This window comes from Schistocerca piceifrons, chromosome 5, assembly GCF_021461385.2.
Source record: "Schistocerca piceifrons isolate TAMUIC-IGC-003096 chromosome 5, iqSchPice1.1, whole genome shotgun sequence".
NCBI lineage: Eukaryota > Metazoa > Arthropoda > Insecta > Orthoptera > Acrididae > Schistocerca > Schistocerca piceifrons.
In genome coordinates this window covers 286,892,800-286,912,823 of record NC_060142.1, presented here as the reverse complement: position 1 = coordinate 286,912,823, position 20,024 = coordinate 286,892,800, and the positions used below count along the sequence as shown (strand labels likewise).

Sequence of the window (20,024 nt, the reverse complement as noted above, 5' to 3'; positions counted from 1 at the left end):
TGGTTTCTGTACAAATTGTAAATGGCCTTTCGCTTCCTGTATTTCACCCCTGCCACCGTTAGAATTTGAAAGAGAGTATTCCAGAAACATTGTCAAAAGCTTTCTCTAAGTCTGCAAATGCTAGAAATGTAGGTTTACCTTTCCTTAATTTTTCTTCTAAGATAAGTTGTAGAGTCAGTATTGACTTACGTGTTCCAACATTTCTACGGAATCCAAACTGATCTTCCCCGAAGTCGCCTTCTACCTGTTTTTCCATTCACCTGTAATGAATTCGTGTTAGTATTTTGCAACTGTGACTTATTAAACTGATAGTTCGGTAATTTTTACATCTGTCAACACCTGCTTTCTTTGGGATTGGAATTATTACGTTCTTATTGAAGTCTGAGGGTATTTCGCCTGTCTCATACATCTTGCTCACCAGATGGTAGAGTTTTGTCAGGACTGGCTCTCCCAAAGCCGTCAGTAATTGTAATGGAATGTTGTCTACTCCTGGGGCCTTGTTTCGACTCAGGTCTTTCAGTGCTCTGTCAAACTCTTCACGCAGTATCGTATCTCCCATTTCATCTTCATCTGCATTCTCTTCCATTTCTATAATATTGTCCTCAAGTACATCGCCCTTGTATAGACCCCCTATATACTCCTTCCACCTTTCTGCTTTCCCTTCTTTGCTTAGAACTGTGTTTCCATCTGAGCTCTTGATATTCATACAACTGGCTCTCTTTTCTCCAAAGGTCTCTTTAATTTTCCTGTAGGCAGTATCTATCTTACCCCTAGTGAGATAAGCCTCTACATCCTTACATTTGTCCTCTAGCCATCCCTGCTTAGACATTTTGTACTTCCTGTCGATCTCGTTTTTGAGACGTTTGTATTCCTTTTTGCCTGCTTCATTTACTACATTTTTATGTTTCCTCCTTTCATCAATTTAATTCAATATTTCTTCTGTTACCCAAGGATTTCTACTAGCCCTCATCTTTTTACCTACTTGATCCTCAGCTGCTTTTACTACTTCATCCCTCAGAGCTACCCATTCTTCTTCTACTGTACTTCTTTCCCCCACTGCTGTCAATTGTTCCCTCATGCTCTCCCTGAAACTCTGAACAACCTCTGGTTTAGTCAATTTATCCAGGTCCCATCTCCTTAAATTCCCACCTTTCTGCAGTTTCTTCAGTTTTAATCTATAGTTCATAACCAATAGATTGTGGTCAGAGTCCACATGTGCCCCTGGAAATGTCTTACAATTTAAAACCTGGTTCCTAAATCTCTGTCTTACCATTATATAATCTATCTGATACCTTCTAGTATCTCCAGGATTCTTCCATGTATACAACCTCCTATCATGATTCTTGAACCAAGTGTTAGCTATGATTTCCAGTCACCCATGACTATTAAATTTTCGTCTCCCTTCACTACCTGAATAATTTCTTTTATCTCATCATACATTTTATCAATTTATTCATCATCTGCAGAGCTAGTTGGCATATAAACTTGTACTACTGTAGTAGGCATGGGCTTCGTGTCTATTTTGGCCACAATAATGCGTTCACTATGCTGTTTGTAGTAGCTAACCCACACTCCTATTTTTTTATTCATTATTAAACCTACTCCTGCATTACCCCTATTTGATTTTGTATTTATAACCCTGTATTCACCTGACCAAAAGTCTTGTTCCTCCTGCCACTGAACTTCACTAATTCCCACTATATCTAACTTTAACCTATCCATTTCCCTTTTTAAATTTTCTAAGCTACCTGCCTAAGGGATCTGACCTTCCACGCCCCGATCCATAGAACGCCAGATATCTTTCTCCTGATAACGACGTCCTCTTGAGTAGTCTCTGCCCGGAGATCCGAATCGGGGACTATTTTACCTCCGGAATATTTTACCCTAGAGGACGCCATCCTCATTTAATCATACAGTAAAGCTGCATGCCCTCGGTAAAAATTACGTCTGTAGTTTCCCCTTGCTTTCAGCCGTTTGCAGTACCAGCACAGCAAGGATGTTTCGGTTAGTGTTACAAGGCCAGATCAGTGAATCATCCAGACTGTTGCCCCTGCAACTACTGAAAAGGCTGATGCTCCTCTTCAGGAACCACATGTGTGCCTGGCCTCTCAACAGATACCCCTCCATTGTGGTTGCACCTATGGTATGGCTGCATCACTGAGGCATGCAAGCCTCCCCACCAACGGCAAGGTCCATGGTTCATGGTTCTTTAGCAGTTCATATTCGGAACTTTGCAGACCAGTCCAAATGTGTGACTGCTCTTGTAGATTTTTCATCCATGCAGCTATAGTTTTGGTAAGGAGGACATAAGATTTGTTATATCAGAACAGTACCCACTCATTAAAAGTGACTGGTGAAAGGTGGTTGTGTAGCTGGTTGATCTAATGATTGTGACCCAAGATACCATTAAATCAACAAATTAGGGTTCAAGGTTCCTTTTTTTTTTTACGGACCTATTTTCACGTAAATGTAAAAGATAAGTAATACTGTTCTCAACTCAAAGTTAATTTGTACAGCACAGTGCTTCTTTAGGCATGGCCCATTTGGATGTGGTATCCTCTTGCCTTCGTCCAACATATGAAATGAATAACCAGATCAGTTATAGGGGATTCTATAGTTTAATGTGGAATCACATTATTCAAAACATACCCAGAATATAATGCAGCCTCCCCCAGACTCCACCAGCCCTTTCATGCAGTCTATCCAGGAAATCTTCTCATCAAGTGGCAGCAGGGATGGACACATGGACACACACACACACACACACACACACACACACACACAAACACACACACACACACACACACACACACACACACAAACGGATTGAACTTTTACAAGGTTTTGGAGCCAGTGGCTCCTTCTTCTGGTAGAAAAGTTGAAGGGGAAGGAAGAAGGGTAAGAAAAGGACTGGAGAGATTCAGGGAAAGGGGTACAGCTTAGAAAAGTCACCCAGTACCCTTAGTCAGGGGAGACTTATTGGACGGGACCAGTGCAGTCCCCAAGAATCAGCCTTTCCTTCTCATTCCATCCCTAAATCCTTTGTGTGTGTGTGTCCCCCTGCCACCACTTGGTGAGTAGATTTTTTTATCTACCTATTTAAATTATATTATGAATAATTGATTATTTTCACTGTTATAGATTATCAGGAAGGCGTTCCAATGTTTGCATTTAAATAATGAAGAGTAGTATCTAAGACTACATCTCCAGTCACACTCTTCAAACTTTCAGATGGTGTGTGTGTGTGTGTGTGTGTGTGTGTGTGTGTGTGTGTGTGTGAAGATGTGAAGACAGACTATGGACATCATTTTGTATAATCCAAAATTTCTCTCTCTTTAGAACCTGTGGTCATTACAGGAGACATATGTTGGAGATCTTCATACTTCTTGACTTGCTTTGAAATTTTGCCTCTCAGATTTTATGAGTAAGGCTCTCCATGGTGCAAAAATAACAGGAAGATTAGGGTTTGACATCCCATCGACATCAATGTCATTATGGATGGTCCGTAATGCATAACGGCTTTCTTTTAGTGTCCCCCACACCAGTGTGTTGAACATTTCTGTAACTCCCCCTCATTAACCAAATGAACATGCAACAAACTATGCTGCTCTTCTTCAAATATATTTACCTACTCCACTTATCCACTTGGTAAGAATTCTGTCAAACAATATTTAAGAATTGACTGACCAAGAGTTTTGTAAGCAATCCCCATCTGTCTTTCCTTTGACAAGATTTGTGTGTTCATTTGCCTTTATATAGCTACATGCAGATACTTCTAAATACTTGGCAATTGTGACTGATTTCTGATCACAAAACTAAAAAATGATGGGTCTTTTCGTCTATTTTATGCATATTCATTAAATTTATTTGTGCTGGAGTTCAGCTTCCAATCTTTGCATCAAATGCTCATTATCTGTGTATTTAGTAGCAGTAGTAAATATGAAACTTTCTGACAGATTAAACCTTGTGTCAGACTAAAACCTGTGGGCAAGTGCTCTACTGACTGAGTCAGGAAGTTTCATATCAGTGCACACTGTGCTGCAGAGTGAAAATTTCACTCTGGAAACATCTCCCAGGCTGTGGCTAAGCTATGTCTCCTCAATATCCTTTGATCCAGCAATGCTACTCTTGCAAGGTTAACAAGGTACTGGTGGAAGTAAATCTGTGAGGATCGGTTATGAGTTGTGATTAGGTAGCTCAGTTGGTAGGGCACTTGCCTGTGAAAGGCAAGGGTCCAGAGTTTCAGTCTCTGTCTGGCACACAGTTTCAATCTGTCAGGTAGTTTTACATCAGTGCACACTCCACTTTAAAGCAAAAATTTCATTCTTGAATAGTAAATATTTTGGGAGACAGTAGTATAGAGTACTAAAATGTTCAATATGATAAGTGTACAATTTTTGTTTGTTGCTGGGATACAGCTGTTAGATTGTAACCCAAAAAGTTGAAAGTCAGGTTTCATAAATTCTGCCCCTGATTTCAATGCATTTTTAAATTCTATTGACAACACCCTCTATAGCTCTTTTGAAGTAATTCTTTTGTGGGACAGCATTTTTCATAATTCATTTCTTATGGTCACTTTTTTTTTGTAGGCTTCGCCTATCAACCTTCCCAATAGACAACAATATAAAGGGTAAGGTCCAGAGACCTTGATGAGCAAGATATGCACCCATTTTTGCCAATCTGTCTTCTGGAGAATGTTAGGTTTAGATTATGTGTAACCTAATGACTAGAATGAGTGAGAGTCCAATCATACTGGAAGATTAGACCAATCCTTGCAGCCAAAACATCTTCTTACAATAATACTACAAGCTCATTTTCCATAATGTCCAGACAATGGGGCCCTGTAAAACAATATGGTAACACAAAAGGCCCAATTAACAAATTTCCTACAACAACGCACCACAGATTTACAGAGAAACGTTCTTAAAAATGAGCCTCCATAAGTCCATGTGGATTTTTGATGAACCAACAGTATGAGTTATGAGTGTTATTGATACTGTCATGAGTGAAAAGTGGCTTCATCAGTAAACAGTATTAATGGGACTACTTGGCATTTCGCAATTAATCAAAAACAAAAATCATATTGTTTGCCTTCAGTTCCTTCCTGAAGGTGTTGAATCAATTGTAAATGATAAGGACAGAGGCCATGCATACATAATGTTTGCATATTCTTGTATGTGGAAGACAGATATGTGTAGAAATTGGATGTATATCTCTTGAAGAACTACATTCTATTAACTGTACAATGTCTAGTTCTTCACCCACACTCTGTACCTTTGCATGTTCAGATGAAATATAACTGCTGGATACTGCACCAGTCTGTAACAGTTTAGTGAGAACACACATAAACACTTTTTAATCTGATACTCAGTGGTTGGGAAATCATCTACTATATTACCTACAACCAGCACCACCATTTCCATTGCAAAACCCAAAAACAAAGCACCATATTGGCATCCAAAAATACCTGTCATGTGCATAGGCGATACTCTGGAATTGAGCAACAAATCACAAGTCACAATCATAGTTGGTAAATGCAGTTACGTGTACTCAAATGTTTACTCAAGTGTTCATCCCCTTAGCTGTGCGATCTGTGCATCTGACTGCCATGCAGTGAGCCAGGGTTTGATTCCCAGCCAGGTTGGAGATTTTCTCTGCTCAGTGACTGGGTGTTGCGTAATGTTGTCCTCATCACCACTGACAACCAAGTCACTTAATATGGTGTTAACTGAAAAGACATGCATCTCAGTGAACGAATTTTTCCCAGGTGGGGACTCGTGGCCAACAGTCCCATATCATCATTTCGTTTCACTCAAGTACAAGCTCACAATGTGAATTTCAAAAGAAAACCGACATTCAATAAATAAACCCACAACAACTGGAATACCAATATGTGAAATAAAAATGTAGCTTAGAAACTAGATGTCTCTGTAACTAATAAAAAATGGATACATGTTCTATGAAATGTTTTGTTTGAATTAGACTATACTATGAGCTCCAAAAATATTTGCTATTCACCACGAAACAAATTTGTGTGTGTGTGTGTGTGTGTGTGTGTGTGTGTGTGTGTGTGTGTGTGTGTGTGTGTGAACTACCTTCAGGTAAGTTGCGGGCTACGTACGCATTACGCTTACTAGATGAAATTTTGAAATTGTATAAAAGGCTTAATGGTAGTCAAGAAACACAGCAGCAAACTGCAATTCACTATCTACTGTCTTTTGGATCTCATGGGAAAGTTGCATTTTGCACAACTGATACTTATGGAGAACATGTTTGACCTACAGAGGAGTTGTTCATTCTTCAGAAAAAGTCAGCACATTATGTCCCATACTTCTGCAACATATACATCAGTCAGAAAGCTTTATAGTATGTTACAGTACATCTGTCCTGAACCCTAGTTACATATCTTGTCCAAAGGTCTGCATAGAGATGACTGTAAGACATAATAAGACATGGATCACCCCTAAGAAATTGACCACCCAAGAAATCATGAATGCTAGAGAAGATTTAAAAGATCTTTATGAATGATACAGGAAATGTAATAATCAAACAGACTGTGAAATGTATAGACACAAGGAGAAGGTTTATAGCAAGATGATACAGCAAGCAAAATCTGTATGTTGTAAACATCAAATTGGAACATCATCAAAATTTCTAACACAGTGTGGTCACACATAAATACAAACAGGACTGAATCAAATAAGACAGAAAGTGGAAACATAGTACTTAGAACACAAGGGAAGTAACTGACTGACATGAAGTGTGTGCCACTTTAAATCAAGATTACAGGGATCACTCATAATTAAGGCCCTCAGAAGGAGCCACCGAAAAAAAAAAAATATTAAAATAAATTACTCAATAACTATTACAGAATTTAAAATATCAGAATGCATTTTGCATATTTCCCAACTGGATTTAAATAATGCATGTTTGTCAACATTTTGGAACTGTTGATATGTGATACCACATGATGTTTTTTGAACAGGTAGCTCCAATGAACAAAATTATATTACAAAACCAATAGCCAATGGCCTCTCAGACCATGACATGCAGTTCCTTCTGTTAAATGTTAATACTGAACAGGATATAAAATCTGTTAAATCTGAGCTCAAGAGGGTAATCAGTAAGCCAAAAATTGATTATTTTAGGACACTCCTCAGAGACATTCACTGGACTGATGTTTACAGTGCTCATGGCATGAATGAAAAATATAACATTTTTGCTAATAAAGTGCTTACCTTATTTGAACACTGCTTTCCCCCAAAACTTACCAAGGTTAGAGGAAAATCTACAAAGAAGCCATGGATTACTCGAGGAATAAGGGTATCTTGTAAAACAAAAAGAAAACTGTATCTGTCAATCCGAAACATTTCCAATGTTGATGCTATAGCACATTATAAGAAATACTGCAAAATATTAAAGACTGTAATATGGATGTCAAAGCAAATATATTACAAGGAAAAGATAGTCATATCAGATAACAAAATAAAGACAATATGGGATATAGTGAAGGAGGAGACCGGTAGGACCAGACATGAAGAGGAACAAATAGCATTAAGAGTAAATGATACATTGGTGACAGATGTGTATAGTGTTGCAGAACTTTTTAACAAACATTTTATAACTGTTACTGAAAAGATGGGGTTGTCAGGTTCGGTAGATGCTGCTATGGATTACCTTAGACCAGACATTTCAAGTAATTTCCATAATATGAATTTGACCCTCACTACCCCAACAGAAATAATGTCCATCATAAAATCTTTAAAATCAAAAACATCTAGTGGGTATGATGAAATATCAACAAAGTTAATTAAAGAATGTGATTCTGAGCTAAGTAACATATTAAGCTATCTGTGTAACCAGTCGTTTATCAGTGGAATATTTCCTGAATGGCTGAAATATGCTGAAGTTAAGCCACTGTTTAAGAAGGGAGATAAAGAAATAGCATCAAATTTCCGTCCAATTTCACTGTTACCAGCATTCTCAAAAATTTTTGAAAAAGTAATGTACCGTCGCCTTTATAACCATCTTATCTCAAATAACATACTGTCAAAGTCACAGTTTGGATTTCTAAAAGGTTCTGATATTGAGAAGGCTATCTTCACTTACAGTGAAAATGTGCTTAATTCATTAGACAAAAAATTGCAGGCAACTGGTATATTTTGTGATCTATCAAAGGCATTTGACTGTGTAAATCACAATATCCTTTTAAGTAAACTAGAATATTATAGTGTAACAGGAAATGCTGCAAAATGGTTCAAATCTTATATCTCTGGCAGGAAACAAAGGGTGTTATTAGGAAAGAGCTTGATACATGTCTATCAGGCATCATCCAACTGGGAACTAATTACATGTGGGGTCCCACAAGGTTCCATTTTGGGGCCCTTACTTTTTCTTGTGTATATCAATGACCTTTCATCAGTAACATTACCAGATGCCAAGTTTGTTTTGTTTGCCGATGATACAAACATTGCAATAAATAGCAAATCAAGTGTAGTCTTAGAAAGATCAGCCAATAAAATATTTGTGGACATTAATCACTGGTTCCTAGCCAATTCTTTGTCACTAAACTTTGAAAAAACACACTACATGCAGTTCAGAACTTGTAAGGGGTGTCTCAAGAGTATATGTCTAACATATGATGACAAGAAGATAGAAGAAGTGGACAGTGTTAAATTCTTGGGATTACAGCTTGATAATAAATTCAATTGGGAGGAGCACACCACAGAACTGCTGAAGCGTCTTAACAAATCTCTGTTTGCAATGCGAATTTTGTCAGACGTAGGGGATATAAAAATGAAAAAGCTGGCATACTATGCTTACTTTCATTCCATAATGTCATATGGGATTATTTTTTGGGGTAATTCATCAAGCCAAGCTAAAGTTTTCGGGGCACAAAAACGTGCAGTAAGAATTATATGTGGTGTGAACTCAAGAACATCCTGCAGAAGCCTGTTTAGGGAACTAGGGATACTAACTACAGCTTCCCAGTATATTTATTCCTTAATGAAATTTGTCATTAAAAATATATCACTTTTTCAAACCAACAGCTCAATTCATGGAATCAATACTAGAAATAAGAATAATCTTCACAAGAATTTAAAATCACTTAGTCTTGTACAAAAAGGTGTGCATTATTCAGGAACACACATTTTCAATAACTTGCCAGCAGCCATAAAAAGCTTAACAACCAATGAAATTCAGTTTAAGAGAAGCCTAAAGGATTTATTGGTGGCCAACTCCTTCTACTCCATTGATGAATTTCTTAGTAAAACCAACTGATTTGTATATAAGTACAACATAACTTCTGCACAATTTCAGTGCAGTAATGTGTTAACTGAAAATTTGTGTGTGTGTGTGTGTGTGTGTGTGTGTGTGTGTGTGTGTGTAAGTATAATCTAACTTCTGCACCATTTCAGTGCAGTAATGTGTTCATTGTAAATAAGTATTACAGTAGTTGTATTACATGTTTATTACCTTATAAATAAATAAAAAAGTTTTTTATTTTAAATTCAGTGCATTAGTATTTGTAAAATGACTCTTAGTGTTCATTAAAAATGACGATCATTCCACTTGGGACCTGTGAAATGGTACATTAGCTTATTTGTTTTAGTTGTAAATATTTGTCATGTATTGTTGTTTTTCTGACATGTTCCACATCCAGGAGGACCTCCTCACTACGGATCAATTGGAATGAAAGTAAATCTAATCTAATCTAATCTAATCTAGTCTTATGGCTGCACCTTGAAATCCTGCTTAGCTCAAGTGTACAGCTCTTATGGGCATCCTGAAGGCTCTGGTGTTTCGGTACACATTTTATATGTTCCACTGCTTAAATAAAAAATGAATGAACAGAGTTGCAGAAACTTCCCTATCGAATTCTTGTCTCTGCTGCAGGAGGTGGCAGGCATTTGTGCATGAGGTGTGCTTGCTAATGTGAATGAATGGTGTGTGTTCCTCTTTTTTCAGTGAAGGCTGTTGCTGAAAGCTTATGTGTAAGTGTCTTTTAATTGTACCTGTCTGCAACTTAGCTTGTTATCTGTATGGTATGTAGCAATATATCTTTACCTATATTGTTGAAATCCCTACTTGGAGTTTCCAATTTTGAGAACAACAGGTGTGACAGACGTTACAAATATAATTAGATCACTGAGAGACAAAGACAAAGAGGGCATAGATGGAATATCTGCAAAAGTAGTTAAACATTCCTCACAGTATCTAACTAAGCCTCTGACATTCCCAGTAAACTTAGTAATGGAGAAGGGAATGTTCCCAAAATGTCTGGAAAAGAATAAAGTAATGCTGATTTACAAACACTGTGGTAAGGGGATCCTGGTAGCTCTAGGCCTACAACAATTGCATCCACCTTACCAAAAATTGTAGCAACAGCTTTTTAAAACAGAGTTATAAAATTCAAAGAAAAATAAAATATCTTGGATAGAGCACAGCATGGGTTTAGGAAAGGGAAATCTATAAAAACAGTATTGGCAAGTTTCATGGCACACATAATTAGAGCTTTTGAAGAACGGAAGAACGTTTGTAGCATATTTCTTGCTCTCTCAGAGGTTGACTGTATATGTATAAACTTCCTAGATATGGTATCAGTGGGAATGTAGCCAGTCTAATAAAATCATTTGCAGAAAACAGAGAACAAAGTGTAGAATTAAGATTGAAGGTAAACAATATGTTGGAAACATTTTACTCTTATTACCTAGTGGTAAAGTATGGTGTAGCACATGGCTCAATAATTGGTACACTAATGTTTATATAGTCTGTGAATGACATGACAGCATCAGTAAAAGAAAATGTAATCATGTATGCAGATGATATGTCTCTCATGGTAAGTGGTAGCTCAACAAATGATTTTGATACAAGAACTATCACGAGGAAATACTTGCAAACAGAACAATAAATGAAGAGAAACTAAAGTTCCTGGGATTGACAACAGACACATTTATAACTTGGAAAAATAATGTAGAAAAGATCTGCTCAAAAATAGGCAGCAATGTATTTTTAATGAAGGAAATGTCTCACACAGTGGATGTACTACACACTAATCCATCCTCATTTATCATATTGTGTAATATGAGTAATATGGTACCCCTCTCTGTGTATATTTGACCATCATGTACCTCTCAAATTAAATTTTAGACCAATGTTAAACTAGAGCTACACAGTTGCAGCACGACAGTCAAAGATAACTGTCACATAAACAGTAATCAACTACAAATGGCTGATGAAGACCCTATAAGGCAGGGTACTTATTACACAACAGACTGCTACACAGTTTAAAAAATATAAAAGCACTACCAGTTTTCAGAATGAAACTAAGAGAGTACTTAGAAACAGCATGTTTGTACTGTGTTAAGGAATATTTTGAGACTAGTACAAAAGAGTTGGAAAGAACTTGCAGTATTAAAGCAATATCCTAAGAACCATGCTACATATAATGTGTAAATGAAAAGTAAACATGGACATTTTCTTGTTTCATCAATACACAAGCACTGCAACAGTAACTGAAAGTGGTTGCCTACATCTAGTAAATTAAATGAGTACCAAAGTTTTTGTAAAATAATATCCATGCTCAAATTTTAATTTATCCTGTAATTATAAATGTATACTAATGTATCCAATATTGCTCTAAACAGTGATCAAAGGATGAATAAATAAACAAATCATAATGCCATACATCATTCACACAATGGTAGAACTGTGATCCGTTAAAACAGATAGCACATGTCAATTACTTCACAATCCACTGCTGATGTCTCTTCACCTACAGCCCTAAGTATTTTGATATATGGGAGAAAAGTATCATCAGAATAGACTTGAAAAAGAATTTGTAGTGAAAGTTATTGGAACATGATGGTTGCACAGGAGTATGTGTAATTTAATTTTGTCCTTACTACCCATAAAAGTAATTGTGAAAACTGAATGTGGCGCAAATACCTCTGATAGAATTATATGTAGGTCGTGAGAACTATGCTACATGGAAATCAGCTGTGGTAGCCTACTTACACTTGGGCAGTTTATGGAAAGAAGTGAATAGTGAACTGAAACCCACTGAACAAAATTATACAAATAAGCACCAGAAGGCAAGATCATGGTTAATGTTATTGGTAGACCCACTGAACATGTCCACATAGAGAAAGCTGTGAAGACAAAAGATAATTGGAACAAGTCAAGGAATGCATTTTGTAATGTCCAATAAGCCATCTGGACCATGTATAATCTCAAATTTACGACCTTATCCTTTTTTTGGTCTTATTTGAAATGTTTTAAACTCTGACTGTATAGCAGTATATGCCATGCTAACACAGTTAACCCTTGTGATTTAAAAATCAAATTTCATAAAGTTACTGTAATACAAAAAGACAAATTTTGTTTATGTGAATGTATATTATCATAATTTTTCTATTATGCTGTTGAGTGAATATGATTTTCTGTAAATAGTTTTCGATTTAATGTTCTATGTTTCGATCTTAGTATGACTATATCTTTACTGATGTACTTTGGAACAATGTTAACTGGTTGCCGGCTGATTGTATGTTGTCTGGCAGGAAGGAACAAAGGAGAAATGCAACGTTTTCCGGAGTTGCATACAAATGGAATGTATTTTGCTGAGTGAACATTGTAACTGATGGCAGCAAGGAATCTAGGACTATTAAAAATGAAAATTACATACGAATCAGTCTGTCATCTATGTTTTTTCAAGAAACAAGTCAACCTATAGGGTTTCCAGCTGTACAAGAGAACCTGACTTCCAGATAGAAGAAATTCAAGAGACGGATTGAAGGATATCCCTCATAAACAAGATGAGTATTTTTTTCTTTAAAACTACCACTAGACCCAGCCAACAATATTTTAACTCCATGAACATTTATTACAATTAATGGTCTTCCAATTGTGCGTAACAAAGGAGGTCGTCAAAATTTGAAGTCTGAGGTCTCACAAGAAACGTCATTGCTGAGGTATGGGTGTGCACACTATTTAGCGGAACTGCCTCAAAAATATGCACCCATGATTATGGGGTTAGAAACCTCAGGAATACTGATTAAAGGAGACAGCATAAAAGTGAAGATCTCCTAGGATGCAAAAACTATATCAGATTGCCATACTGCAGAGAAGGAAACATAATCAGCATTTAATTGTAAGTATAAATAGAACAAACTAGTCAAGTGCTACAAATGTCAAGAGAATAGGTCAGTTCACATCCAGATGCAGTGAAAAGTCAAGTACTAAGTGAAAAAGGTATGTTGGAAACAGCCCAGATAGAAGAACTGCTAATCAAGATATGGCACTCACCATTTATTACTGTTTTGTAAAAACTGATAACTGAGAACCAGAATGGATATTAGATTCAGGAGCATCAGTGCATACCATTTTAGATACGATAGCTCTTTATGATGTTATGTAACTGGTTGGAAAAGTTGATCTTAATATAAATGTAAATGGAGAATCACAAAGTATTACAGCACATAATGTTTACTGTGTGAAAGATGTTGCAATTAACTTCTTCTCCATTAATGTTAGAGTCAGGAACAGCAACAAAGTAAGCTTCAAAATAAACGGAGTTAGATACTGCTAAAAATACAAATGAAGATGTAAACCATCCTGTGCACTCTACAAAAGGTTTTTTATGGCACAGGAGTGTAACACAGTGATTTATATAAGCACGGATACCACATGCGGTGAGACATAGTGACTGTCCAAACCAAGCTCTATCCCAAAGGAAGAGAGAGAAATAAAAAATTATTTTTTAATGTCAATCACACATTCGGTCTCCTGATAAAATCCTGGGTAATTTTATACTAAATTCAGACTTGTCAGTTGATTAATGAACAAGCTGCCAAACTTAATTACCCTTTTTTACTAATAAATTAATTTTTCCCAGGCCAGCAGGCACCACTGATGTCTTGTCTACAAAGAAGACCATCATTTAATATAGAAAATGCCTAAGATGGCAAAATCCAGCAAAGTTCCCTGGCTGTTATTTCAAAAGTAAGTAGAAGCCACACAGTGGTGGAGGCACACTAGTTACTCCCTCATTCAGAGAACTGACACCCAAGAAGTTACCCTAGCCTGAAAGGAAAAGAGACCTTTCTATTGTCACAGCAAGGCCTCACCAACAATTCGTTTCCATCTCTGGTGGCACTGGCTGCAGGAACCTAGTTGTTAACGGCAGATGGACATCAAGGTGTGGTGTCCAAGTTTACAAATAGCATGAAGAGCCACTCTCCCTCACCAATTAGTTGTACTTTCTGGGTGAGTCTACATTGTTAAAGTCATCACGTGACAGTTACCACCATCTTGTTCCGAGTGTATCCTTCCATCACTTTGGGAGCAACATTGTGTTCATCCATTTATGATCTGTCCATCATGATTTGCGTTAGGAATTATACCATAACTATGCTAAGGTGGCATCTGCACATCCCGAACTTGCTGAATTCTTTCATTATTGTGTTTCACTGGCCAGGGTGGCTGAGTGGTTCTTGGCGCTACAGTCTGAAACCGTGCGACCGCTACAGTCGAAGGTTCGAATCCTGCCTCGGGCATGGATGTGTGTAATGTCCTTAGGTTAGTTAGGTTTAAGTAGTTCTAAGTTCTAGGGGACTGATGACCTCAGCAGTTAAGTCACATAGTGCTCAGAGCCATTTGAACCATTTTATTGTGTTTCAGTTTGGTTTACTCTACACACTTCCTCTAGGGACTGGAATTTATTCTGCTAGTGTAACTGTTTATAGAATTAATTGTTAATTCCTACTTGTCCTACAGTAAGTCAATTACCTGCCAAGAGGCTGCTATTTGAGAGCAATATCTTAAGGTAGAGATTGTGACAGGGTTACCTAGTATTTTGTATTAATTTCTGAATACACAACTTCATTACCAGAATCTACTGACTTTCATTGGTTTGTAGCTTCCCTGCTGTCACTTTCTAGTTTGATCGATTCATTAGTGGGCAATGAAACAGATGCAGCATCAGAGGAAGTCCGATGCCAGGAATGCATATTAGTATGTCATCCATATGGGAGTCTGTCCAATGGTCAAATCATGGTATGTCTGTATGATTCTCCCATGTGAACGATTTCTTGAAAGTGAAATTTAAAACTTCAGCTTTCATTTTGCTATCTTCAGCTACTACACCAGACTGAGCAACAAGGGACTGAATGTAGGCCCTTGACCCACTTAGCGATTTTACATAGGACCAGAATTTTCTTGGGTTCTCTGCCACATCTTTTGCTAAGGTGTAACAGTGATAGCTGATGTACGCTTTGTGCATAGATCTTTTCACAGATGCATGAATCTCTACTAACCTTTGCTTCTTGTCACTTGTGTGTTTTCTTTTGAACTGAGAGTGCAACAGCCTCTGCTTCCTCCGCATCTTCTGAATGTCATTATTATAAAACCATGGTGAGTCTTTTCTGTTCCTTATCCACTTAATAGGTATATGACCCTCTAGACCTTGATTTACAATCTGCTTAAACTTTGCTCATAATTCCTCTACATACATCTCACTGAAACTAAGTGATGTCGGTTCACTCTCTTAATGAGATGCCATCAACTGCTTATCTGCTCTATCTAGCATAAGCACTCTCCTAGCCTACTTCACTGATTTATTAACTTTTGTTACCGTAGTTGCTATAATGACATCACCATCACCAATCCCTGTTTCCATACTGACATTTTCTTTAAGGTCCAGCCTATTTGTAGCTAAAAGGTCTAAGATATTTCCATTGCATGTGGGCTGCCGAGCTAGCTGCTCAAGACTGTTTTCAGAAAACATGTTCAAAAGTATTTCACATGACTGTCTGTCTGTACCCCACAATGAATCCGCAGACATCCTAGTCTATATTCAGTAGGTTAAAGTCACCTCCGATTAGTATTGCATGATCTGGGTATTTACTTGCTACTGACCATATACTGTCTTTCAGTGAATCTAGAACTGTTACAGCAGACATGGGTGGCCATTAAAAACACCAAATAATTAACTCGGTTTCACCTACACATGTTACACGTGACTGGAAAACTTCACTGTCACACTCTACTTCAAGCTCAACAGAGACAATATTTCTGTAAACTGCAATGAACACTCCTCCTATAATCTGTCTTTCCGATATATGTTCCATACTCGTTAAATATCTCAGAGCTTTCCACTTCAGGTTTCAGCCAGTCTTAGTTCCAAGAATAATCACAGTGTGAAAACTTTCCTGGTGGGCAATAAATTCAACAACTTTATTGCAAATACTTCAACAGTTTACCGATAAAATTTTGACAGTCAAAATGTCTATACTCTGAACGCTGTCTGACTTCCCTTGTTGTGTATTGACTGATGAGTGTTCATTAGAGCACCTCAAACTAGCACCCACCTTAAAAAGCCCTCATGTGCAATGAACAAGTACTCTGCTACACAAGTACCTGCACCCTTTGTGTATTGCACCCATGATCTATCAAGGGGGTTCCTACAAATCCCCACATGATAACACAGGTCTAGAAATCTGCAGCCAAGACCATCACAGAGTCGACGAAGCCTTTGGTTGCGAGCATCCACTTGGCTCCAAATCAAAGGATCCCGATCAGCTCTAGGAACAATGCTGCAAATTGAAAGCTCTGCTTGCACCCCACACACAAGGCCACTAGTCTTCTTCACCTCCACCAGCTGCCTGTATGAACTGAGAATTTCCTCAGAATCCATGCAACAGGAATCATTTGTACCGATGTGAGCAACGACCTGCAGGTAACTTCATCCTGCATACTCGATAGCTGCAAATAGGGCCACCTCCACATCTCAAATGCGGCCACCAGCAGATGTACTGTGCACACATTGGCTTTCTTTCCAGCCCTGAACGCTACCTGGCTACCTGACTACGAGGCTCCATAACTTGCCTTATGTTGAAGCTCCCGATAACTAGTAACCCTCCCCCCCCCCACCCCCCCCCACACCCCCTGTGTGCCTGCTCGGGCCCTGCTGAAGGAGCAGCCACCAATCCACTCACAGGATGAATGGGTGAGGTCAGGCAGCCAGTCTTCACAGTGGCCCTCTGCCTCGAGTGACACGAACGTGTTACCAACCGCCACTCACCCTGCAGTGAGGGGCAGATCAACTGCATCACATACACTATGAGGTACCTTGGAAGCAGAGCCATGGGCAAAACAAGCAACACCTGAGGTTTCTCATGTATTGCACCAGATTCTCTGCCAATGCTATATCCTGAAGCAGCAGCCTGAAGGTGACTGACCATAGCCAATAGCACTTTCATGTGTTCCTGAACTATGGCCAGCTCCTCTTACATCTGGACACAGCATGCATACATCCTAACCATCCTAGCATGACTAATTGAAGAAGTAAACTGTAAAAGCAGCCAGAATCCTACATACACAACTTGCTACCCTCCTGATGCATCACCAATAGATGCTGATACATTAATGAGCTATATAGCTGGTTGTTCAGTGAGCAACTATTGTGCTACAGACTGAATGAATTTGCCTTCATAAAAATGTGAAACTGAACCTCTTAAACAGAAAAACGTGCATGAAATTGAATATTTATTCTATGAGAAAAACACACAAAATGATAGACACTTAACTTGCCACTCTGCAGATGTATATCAACCGAGAGCTGCAGCCTGACTGGCTGCCTTACTAAACTAACAGATGGTCGCCTTCAAAAGAATACATATGAGAAAGTACTGCACTACACACTGAATGAATTTACATTTACAAAAATGCAAGATTGAACCACTTAAAAAGAAAAATACACACAAAATTTAATAAATATACTGTGAGGAAATCACAGAAAAAGATAAGCATTCAACTTGCTTCACTGTAGATGTATACTAGCCAAGAGCTGCAACCTCTCTTCTGCCACCAGCTTTTCTGAACTGTGCAGATGGGAGTTATCCTTACAACACATTCTCTGCTTGCAAAGTTATTTTGGCCTCAATCTGCAGTAACCTACTGCCCCCACACACTCCATCCAACAGCTCCACCCCCTCTGTCCTATCACCACCTCCCTACTCTCATCTCCAACCCTCTTTGTGTGCTACCCTCTGCCAATGCACTGGCCCACCTTTCCTTTTTCCCACTCCTCTCCATTTTCACTTTCTGTTCTCCCATCCCTTCCCTACCTCCCTGTCCCACAGCCTCTTGGTTCTTTGCCTGTTGGCAGTCTAGTCCCTACATGCTCTGCCCAGTTCTCCATGCTCAGCACAGTTCTCTCTCCCACCTGTACTCTGGTATCCCTTCCTCTTCCCCTTCTCCGTCCTCTCCAGACTGCTGCTTCCATTCTATGAACAGATACATCCCAGTCCAAGCTGCCATAGATGGCAATCTCATGTGTGTGAGGTGTGCTTATTTGTGTGAAAGAATGTGGATGTGTTACCTTTTCTGATGTAGGCTTTGGCTGAAAACTGATGTGTGTCTTTTTTTTGTGTCTGTCTGCAACTTAAAGTGTCACTTCTATGGTAGCAATCTATCTTTTCCTTCTATAGTTGATATTCCAACCTGGCATGTCCATTATTTAATTTTCATTTGTGTTAGATGTACGGGTTAGGTGTAATACAGAGGAACAATAGTGAAGGAAGAGAAATAGTGAGAGAGGAACACTAGGGGTACCACACTATGGTTGTGTTGGGCTTGACAAACTGCTCATTTAGCTATTCTTGGAAATTATGATTGAGAAAAGGCTAATAGCGAATGGAAAAGCTGCCTGATGAATAAACTAGTATCTGCCTAGCAACTCTTGTTCAGAAATAGTAATTTGAAAAGAACAAGGAAACTCATGAGGCAAAGGCAAATCAGTGCAAGTAGAGGGTAAAATGTTGTTTGTTGTAGTAGACTGTCAACGTTGAGATGAAATGGAGGCATAGTACAATTAGTGTAACATTAGTCTCTAGAAAACAAACAGACCAGGGCTGTTTATCCAGATAGATGGGGTTATGTAATGTTAAGCAACTGTACAAGTGCTGGGTGCTTGAGAATTGAGGCAGCATCACTAAAGAAGAAGGTGACTAAAAAGGGGAATTATTATACAAACATATTAGGCCATTTGTTATGTATATTGTTTTGTGTTAGCTACAAAATATTTATTTGTGATGCTGAAGACTCAGGGACACTGTCCTGCAACTGGGTCATTGTAGCTTGTCAAGCATAGGCTTAAAGTGGTGACAGCTTGGGGAGGGGGGAGGAGGAGAGCAAGTGCACATCTTTCAAAATCACCGGCTAGGAAGGAACAGCATGGTCAGGTGCATAGGTGTGTGTTTCAGAGTTGTCAATGATCAGCTGCTGCTCCAGCAATGTGGAGTGTGGTCCAATAGGCTGCAGGAAAAGTGCTAGTAAAAGCAGAACCATGGAGTTCTTCCAGATAATACACACAGACATTTGTAGACTGATGGAGTGTGAAACTATAAGAGGAAGCTATAAATTCTTACATTTACAGAAATATAACCATGTTTATTTTTTAAGTTCTAACGATCAAGTGAGTGATGTATCTGAGAAATTTTTGACGTGTGTTAGAAAGAGTAATGGAAATGAAGATTAAAACTGTCAGATATGATAATAAGACAGAGCACATCAAAAAAATTCAAGTAACATGTGGAGGAAGCAGGAATTAGACACCAAACTAATGTCAGATAAAGTCCATCCCATGATGGAGTTGGTGAGAGAACAAATAGGATTATTACTGAAAAAGCAAGAAGTGTTTTTTTCTTTTTTTTTTTTTTTTTTTTTTTTTTTTTTTTTTTTTTTTTTTTTTTTTTTTTTTTTTTTTTTCATCAGTCTACTGACTGGTTTGATGCGGCCCGCGACGAATTCCTTTCCTGTGCTAACCTCTTCATCTCAGAGTAGCACTTGCAACCTACGTCCTCAATTATTTGCTTGATGTATTCTCTACAGTTTTTGCCCTCTACAGCTCCCTCTAGTACCATGGAAGTCATTCCCTCATGTCTCAGCAGATGTCCTATCATCCTGTCCCTTCTCCTTATCAGTGTTTTCCACATATTCCTTTCCTCTCCGATTCTGCGTAGAAC

The 20,024-nt window shown here is 38.3% G+C and overlaps 1 protein-coding gene across 1 annotated transcript in view; it reads right to left on the bottom strand.

Moving 5' to 3' along the window:
• The window catches only part of LOC124798414 (protein madd-4-like), a 473,991-nt gene that overhangs the window by 87,488 nt on the left and 366,479 nt on the right, over positions 1-20,024 (bottom strand). The gene's annotated exons all lie outside the window — the stretch shown is intronic.